Source organism: Sphaerodactylus townsendi, linkage group LG17 (genome assembly GCF_021028975.2).
Source record: "Sphaerodactylus townsendi isolate TG3544 linkage group LG17, MPM_Stown_v2.3, whole genome shotgun sequence".
Taxonomy (NCBI): domain Eukaryota; kingdom Metazoa; phylum Chordata; class Lepidosauria; order Squamata; family Sphaerodactylidae; genus Sphaerodactylus; species Sphaerodactylus townsendi.
The window spans coordinates 18781264-18789486 of record NC_059441.1 but is presented as its reverse complement, the minus strand read 5'-3'; positions in this window follow the sequence as shown (position 1 = coordinate 18789486).

Here is an 8223-nt window from a genome sequence, read left to right as displayed (position 1 = left end):
CCTCCCTCCATTAGGGTGGGTGGGCCATGTCTAGGTGCCGGGTCCCCTCCCCTCCCTTGCCTGCCTGCCACTCTTTGCTACATTTTGTAGTGAGTACTTTGGATCTGACTGTAACCATAATTTGACTTGACTTTCTCTGTATTAGCAGAGATTTGAAATTGGGTCGATTGAAAAAAGAAACTAGATGCGAACCAGTTTGGGTAGACTTGGGACCTTTTGAACAAGGTTTCATGGTCCCCACCACAGCCTATGCCCCCTTCTCCCCAGGAACGCAGCAGGCACGCAGGAGTCCCCACTGTCGGCGGATTAAACGCGCAATCCACCCAGGGGCTCTCCTGATTGGCTGCTGCGTTGTGCTGGGGCGAGATTTTTTTTCAAACTGATGGATCCATGTTTCTGCGAGCATGCACAGAATGACCCTATGCGGGGAAAACAAAGCCCCGTTTCCACGTCCTGTCGTATATTTGTTTTTAAGTGAATGCAAGGTAGACACAAACACACTGCCCCACCCCCTCCCCACAACTACCAAAAAGTAAAAGTGTCCAAAGGTGGGCATTTATGCTTGAAACCATGAGTATGGCGCACAAAGGACTGCACTTTCTCAAGAAGTTTCAGGGGCTAAAATAAAATGAAATAAAATATAACCAGCTTCCTTGCCCCTGGCTGGGCTCAAACCACCAACCTCTTGGCCATTGTGCCACAGAGACACCACTGTTTTAAGGTTGGGGGAAATGCAACTTGAGTCTTGTCTCAAAACTATTCCACGTTGCCTCGAATTGACATAGATCTCGGCACCGGGAAATTTAAAAAAGGGGACTGCATGTGCATCGTGTGCAGCCCACTGCTTCCTGATTGGATGGGAGGCTCCATGTCACTCGCAAGGACAGGTCATTCAAATCTGGAATCACCCCCCAAGCTTCCCCATCGCTCCTTTTTCAAAAAGGTCTACTTTCTTCCAGGTTCTGAAAAGACGCGCACTGAGCGGGGGAGGGGTGTGTGTGTGTGACAGAGACAGGGTGAATGCGTTTTCGTCGCTGGTGTAGTGGGGAGTTCTGCTGGAAACCTGGATATTTTGCATGATGAGCGTGCATCTAATCGTGAGTGGGGAATCGACCTTGGATAACTTGTTGCTGGATACAGAAGGTTTTGTGAAAATAGCTGACTTTGGCCTCTGCAAGGAAAAGAAGCCATTCAAAAATATGCTTTATAATAACAGGCTTTTCTGGCAGTGGCAAACACTGTAAACTACTATTCAAATACCAAGTTATCTCTTCCCCTAGCATGAAGCATGTTGGCATGAATGAACATTATGGCCATCTCTCCTCTGTTTACACTGGAAGTGACTCATTAAGCTTTAATAGGAAGCAATGCCCTGCCAGATTCCCAGTTGACATTAGAAAGATTGGAGGGGGATCCCAAATCCACTCTGGCTCCTACTTTCACCTCCTGTGGGAGAGGCAGCAAATGGTGGCTTCTCAGGTGGTCTCAACTTTGCTACATTTTGTAGGCATCAGAGTACAAAATGTACACATAGCTGGCAGCCACAGATAGAGTGCGCTATCTGCTATAAAAGCAGAAAGAAGCCTGTCAGAAAGGAGTTGGGGAATTGAGACTGTGTGGAGAGAGAAACAGTTTTGAGGAGTCAGACCCAGATCATGTCAGCCCACAGATCCTTCAGTCTGGAGATCGTGTCTAGTGGCAGAGAGGCCAGGGAGAGACAGAGAGAGGAAGGCTTGGTGGCCAAACTGTCAGGGAGGAACAGTGGTTGTTATAGGCTAAATAGCCTGGGTCTCTGAAATAGGGAAACTTCACTTGGGGGCCCTCCTAAAGTCCAGTGACCATTCCCTTTTGTGATAAAGGGTGGTTGAACTAGGAGTGTGCTTGACTGCGGGTGGAAAGTTTTCCCTCAAGAGGCACCCGTGGGTGAATAAGTCTGTTCTGAAACTGAAGCCTGTAATGACTATCTGCCTGAATCAATGCTTATGTGCCTCTCCGAACCATCCTGAGAAGTCTGTTAAAATAAAAATCCAGTTTTTGTGTTTAAACTTTCAAGAGCCTCTCTTTAAGGCTCATTCCGCACATGCAGAATAATGCACTTTCAAACTGCTTTCAGTGCTCTTTGAACTTGTGCGGAATAGCAAAATCCACTTGCAAACAGTTGTGAAAGTGGTTTGAAAACACATTTTGTGTGTGCGGAAGGGGCCCATGGCCCTGGTTTCAGCTATTTTACTTCAGCTTATGGTGACAGCATTTTATATCTACAGTTTAGTTTGCCCTGACAGGAGTCCTGTTTAAGAGGCCTGTGTGTGTGTGCGTGCGTGCGTGCGTGCGTGCGTGCGAGTGAGTTGAGGGGAGTGCCTTGGGCCAACAAAGTCAGCTATCCAAATATCTGAAGAGCAACAGGTATATTTAGTATATATAATCCTGTCTAGCAAAGTAGTGAGCGGAAATGTGGACTGTGCGGCATGTCAAATTAGAATAGTCATCTCTCAGAAGACCAGCCGTTTTACCTCAGAAGCTCATAAACACAAGCAGAAATTTACTTAAACTGAGAGAGAAAACAAATTCATTATATGCGCAGTATCACATATGCACGGCGCATAGTTTGTTACAGTTTGGTTGCGTTACAATATCTTTTAGTATATAGTCAGAGCACATTTATATATCATTTGGTTTACAGAGCAGTATACAGAGCACAGCGAAACATAGTCAGTCGGGCAGTCTAGAGACTGTGTGCTAGTGAGGGAACAGAGCGCTACCAACGGATTTTAACTGTCACCTTTAGAATGTTCGTGCAGCTTCCCAGAATTCCCTGCTGCTTCTGCTTTTGCTGCTGCATGCAAACAAACCTGGAAATCCCAACACCCCTTCTCAGACTTGCATGCATGCACTTATGAGCCCAAGTCCATTGCATAGACTCTCCAATCTTTCTCTTGGTAGAGGCGTGGTTAGCACATCTGCAAGCATTTCATTAGTTTGACAGTACTTTAGTTTTACAATATCTTGTTTCACTCTTTTTACAGCAGTCCAGTCTTTTGGTGTTGGTGCACTGACTTTTCTACTTATCTTGCTCTGTGTCTTCCAACATTTCCTTCTGCATCTTGTTTGGCTTTTAACACCCTTTTACATCCATTTGCTTTCTTGCTGGGTGGTTCTTTTGCTAAAGTCCTCATTTCGTTCCTGTGCAGTGCCTCAATTTCTTGAGGCACTGCACTGTGAGCAGCAGTGGCGTAGTGGCTAAGAGCAGGTGCACTCTGATCTGGAGGAACCGGGTTTGATTCCCAGCTCTGTCGCCTGAGTTGTGGAGGCTTATCCGGGGAATTCAGATTAGCCTGTGCACTCCCACACACGCCAGTTGGTGACCTTGGGTTAGTCACAGTTCTTCTGAGCTCTCTCAGCCCCACCCACCTCACAGGGTGTTTGTTGTGAGGGGGGCAGGGAAAGGAGATTGTAAGCCCCTTTGAGTCTCTATAGAAGAAGAAGAAGAAGTGTTTGGATTTATATCCCCCCTTTCTCTCCTGCAGGAGACTCAAAGGGGCTTACAATCTCCTTGCCCTTCCCCCCTCACAACAAACACCCTGTGAGGTGGGTGGGGCTGAGAGAGCTCCGAAAAGCTGTGACTAGCCCAAGGTCACCCAGCTGACATGTGTGGGAGTGTACAGGCTAAACTGAATTTCCCAGATAAGCCTCCACAGCTCAGGCGGCAGAGCTGGGAATCAAACCTGGTTTCTCCAGATCAGAGTGCACCTGCTCTTAGCCACTATGCCACTGCTGCTCACAGTGCAGTGATATGGGGGATATAAATCCAAACTCCTCCTCCTCCTCCTCTTCCTCCTTCTCCTCCTCCTCCTTCTCCTCCTCCTCCTCCTCCTTCATCCTATGGATTCTGCAGCTGGCAATTGTTCAACTTCTTGCCACCCAAGGGCGGGACTGGCACTGCTCAGAGTTCCTAACCAAGGTAACGACACAACACTCTTGTCTGTGGATTAAAATTTTGGCCATAGTCAAACCATTTTATTGACAAAGGATGAAAAGAAGTGTGAGGCGCAGCATGGGATCTGATCTGAGCACTGGGCAGTCCGAGTGCTGTCCCCCAGTGAAAACTTTCCTCCAACCCTTGGCCTGTTGGAAGAAACTGTTAATCTTGCGCAGCAACTGTGGAACCGAGACGGGCGGAGGCCACTTTCTGGGGATCCGTTTTGCGCAGCACAGCGATAGTGGAACTCAGGTGGGCGCCCAGCCCCTGTCTGAAGATCCATTTTACTGCTAAGAGGCTCAAGCCTCAGTAGCCCCCGGCTGGGCGTCCACCCCAAATCTCTTAAGGAGGTTCTGCCAAAGAGCCAATAAAACAGCAGTAACCCTGGGCTGTGCAGCTGAAGGTCCAACTCAAATACAGACAAGTGACCCCTCTTAGACCCATCCAGTGTCTGGGTCCTGAATGAAATGCTGGGATGCCCAACGCATCTCCCATCCTGGCCACAGGCCAAGCAAGAAGCTGCCCTGCAGGTCTCTCTTCTGACAGAGGCCACACGCCAATAGTGCCAGGTATCCCCTCGAGCTGCTGTGATCCTGGCTCTCAGCCTGTGGCATGAGCTGACATACAGGGACCAGAGTAGCTGGCTGGCTTCAAGCAAATCCTCACAAGTGGCTGTGGCCAAAGCTTACAGACTACAGTCCCAAAGTGTCCCGGAAGGCACGACGAATTCTGCTTGAGCAACTGAGGCAAAAAGCTTACAGCATGCTTGGGGCAAGTCAATGGTCGAATCCCCACTGCCGTCGTAGCCAGGTTTCAGAACACAAACTAACCTCCCCATTGCTTGTGTGGCAGATTCCGTTTCTGGCGCTCGTTCTCCCCATTAATCCGCGTTCCAGCAGGACCTGGTTGTAGTGGCATAGACCCCATTAACACGGTTCAGAGCTGATCCGAGGGGAGGGATGAGGGTTGAAACCCTGACTCATTTCCCACCCTGGAGTGTGACGCAGAATTTGGGCAACCAATCAGCACTGCGATGCACATGAGCCTTTCCTTGGTTTCATTTCCGCTTTTGCAATCGGCCAGCAGAAGGGGATGCAAACATTAAACAGTCAAACGTGTAACTTTGAATCGTTAATGGTTTACACAGGTAACGATTAACTGTTTGCAGTTAAACATTTAAACGTTAAACTTTTACATGCTGGTTTTTTTAATCATACCCCTACAATGTACAATGTACCGCAGTGGGAAAAGGTTCCGCCCCATCAAGGCACGCCAGCCAATCAGGGGAGACCGGCAAAGCGAGCTAGCCTGGTAGTGGGGATTGCTAAGAGTTCTGCAACCAGGTGTGTCTGCTTTGTGCTTGCTGTGGTGGGGAGGGAGAAACTCCGATGAAGAGGACATGGTTTCACAACAAACAGGTTTGGATCTGCGTGCAAATTTCAAGTGGGGATTCAACCAATGTAGTAAAGTGACAGCAAGTCCTTCTCCCTAGACTGGGTCATAAAGGAGTGTGGCAGTCTGTGTCCGAGCCTCTTCCTGCAGAGTGACAGCGACCGCCAGATCCCACGCGTGCCCATCCAGGAAGTACGCGCAGGACCTAGAAGATCTCAGAGACAAGGAGAGTTAGAATATGGTGTGATGTAGCACAGTTAGACCGTGGAGTGCCAGCGGCCTAGCTCCTAGACCTAATCTGTGGGGAATCTGAGTGCAGCCCTAAGCATCAACAGGGGGAGGGGGCTAACCATGAGGTGACGGCCACAGGACACCCCTGGACTGGGACCGCAAGATTGGCTGAATGGTCTAAAGAACTCTTAATAGGCCACAGAGCAGCGGCAGCCCAGACCGTGGATCTTATAGATGGGGCATTCCAGCATAGCCACAGAAGAGGCGGCCCTAATGCAAATGGGGTGTAAATCGTCCGCAGACTGTGGCAAACCCTAATAGGCGAGGGCCATGTGAAACCCTTGCAGACTACTCCATGATAAGCGTGATGTGCCATTGTGACTTAACAGGAGGGGCAGGCTGCCGGCATGGGATGGGGGCAGGCGGCCGGCACGGGATGGTACTGTATGATACTGGACAGGACCATCTCCCCAAAAGAATATCTTCAGGACTAGCACCAATCTAGAAAGGTTTTAATATTACTGACATGTCACGTTAGACGGTGGATTTAAATTTAAATGTTTATTTGTATGTATGTTTCATTTACCGTTGTAAGCCACCCTGAGCCCAGCTTTGCTGGGGGAGGGTGGAGAATAAATAAAATTGATTATTATTATTACTACTCTCTTCTTACTCTCTTCTTCTTCATAGGTTTCCAGACATTAGCTGGAGGCATTCAAACATGACCACCAAGAATCTCCAGAGACAAAGAGACATTAAGCAGCAGATTCACCAAATGCCAAAAATGTTTTGTTTGGAGCATACAAAGAATATTCACCTGCTGAATAATAGCGACGGCGGGATAACTGGAAAAATGGCTGAATTTCTATCAGAAGTGCTCAAGTCGGAGACGTAATGAAAGCTTGATCACCTCTTCTTTACCAGCTTTACGTACTTTGTCCAGTTTTATGTCCTGTTTTAACACCCGCTCTGTCCTGGTATTTTGTTTATTTTTACTGATATGCCTAATAAAGGCCAGTTGAAGTTGAGAAAGATTTTACATTTCTTGTCCTGTGCCACAATCCTTCATCAAATAAAGACACAGATGTAAAGACATATTTATTAAATAGTTATTAAATAGTTATTTACACCCTCCCTCCCCCTCTTGGGTCAGAACTAAGGCAAATTAAAACTGCCCTCCCCTCCCTTGCATGCCATCCCTCCCTCCCCTCCCCTTGCCTTGCATGCCACCCCTCTCCTTCCCTCCCCTCCCTTACATGCCACCCCTCACTCCCTCACTCCCCTTTCCTTGCATGCCATCCCTCCCCCTCCCTCTCTCAGAACTCTCTCAGCCCCACCTACCTCACAAGGTGTCTGTTGGGGGGAGAGGAAAGGAACTTGTAAGCCACCTTGAGTCTCCTTACAGGAGAGAAAGGTGGGGTATAAATCCAAACTCTTCTTCTTCTCTTTGGCAGTAGGAGGAGATGCAAATATATTAGTTAACTCTTTTCTTCTAGTTGATTCAAAGTGCTCACTAAAAAAGGAATCAGAGCTTTGAATACTGCAATTGGTTAAATATGGCTGTCCTCGCACACGTTGGTTGTCCTTGAAGCCTGGGATCTGTTATTGCTGTGTCTTCACAGCCTACCCTCATCCTAAGATGCTTCAGCTCCTCTGGACTCAGGTGTGCTGAGGGAGAAGATTCTGTTGCATCCATTGGCACAGAAAACAAAACCATCCTGTTTGCCATCTTGCACTGGAATATGAGCAGCTGACACCTTTCAAACGTTCAGGAAATGAGGGCTATGCTGGTAGCATTTTTGTAACACTTTAGTTCAAGCCTGTATCTTCATTGTCTGTATCTTTGATGGGAGGGAAGTGGAGATCAGGGGATTTCTATTTCGCACAGCTGCAAAGTGCATTGAAAGTGGATTGAAAGTGCTTTATCCTGCATGTGCGGAAGGGACCTTTGTCTGACAGGGAAGAGCAGTTTATAACTTGAATATAACAATAATAATAGCAGCAGCAGAGATATTGTCGCTTCCAGGCCAAGGTTCACGGTCCACATTGTTAAGTGCACGAGGCCTAACTTGTTCGTCTCTTCATGCAGCAAAATGGGAGTCACATCTGTCCAATTATGTAGCCAAGGGAAGGCGGTCAACATCTGCAGAACCTTCCGTCAGCTAAAAGACTGTGCTCCGCCGTCTGCCAAGAATTCTTTTCAGATGACGTATGAGTCAGCCTGCCATGCTCAGCTCTCCTGCACTTTCTACTACTCTGTTAAATAACCGGGTTGGGATTGGAGAGGTGGGAGCCCCTTTCAAGCTAAGCAGTGTTGATCGGGGGAGTTGAATCAGGGAAACTGGATGGAGACGCATTTGCCATAAGTCCCAAGGTTAAAACAGGGCTTTTGTCCCAATGTAACTGCTTTGCCACCAAAATATTTTAGAATAAAAAAGGCTTGGCCTCTGGAATTTTAGCAGACGTTAATATTAGACTGCTGCACTTTCTCACGTTAAAAAATAGCAGGTGGTAAGGAGCTATTTATAAACATTTGGTATAACTGGTTGAATAAATTGCTTTCTGTTAAAGATCATCTCCCTGCAGTGGTGTGACTCTGGTGTTCAAGCAAACCCATTTTGTGT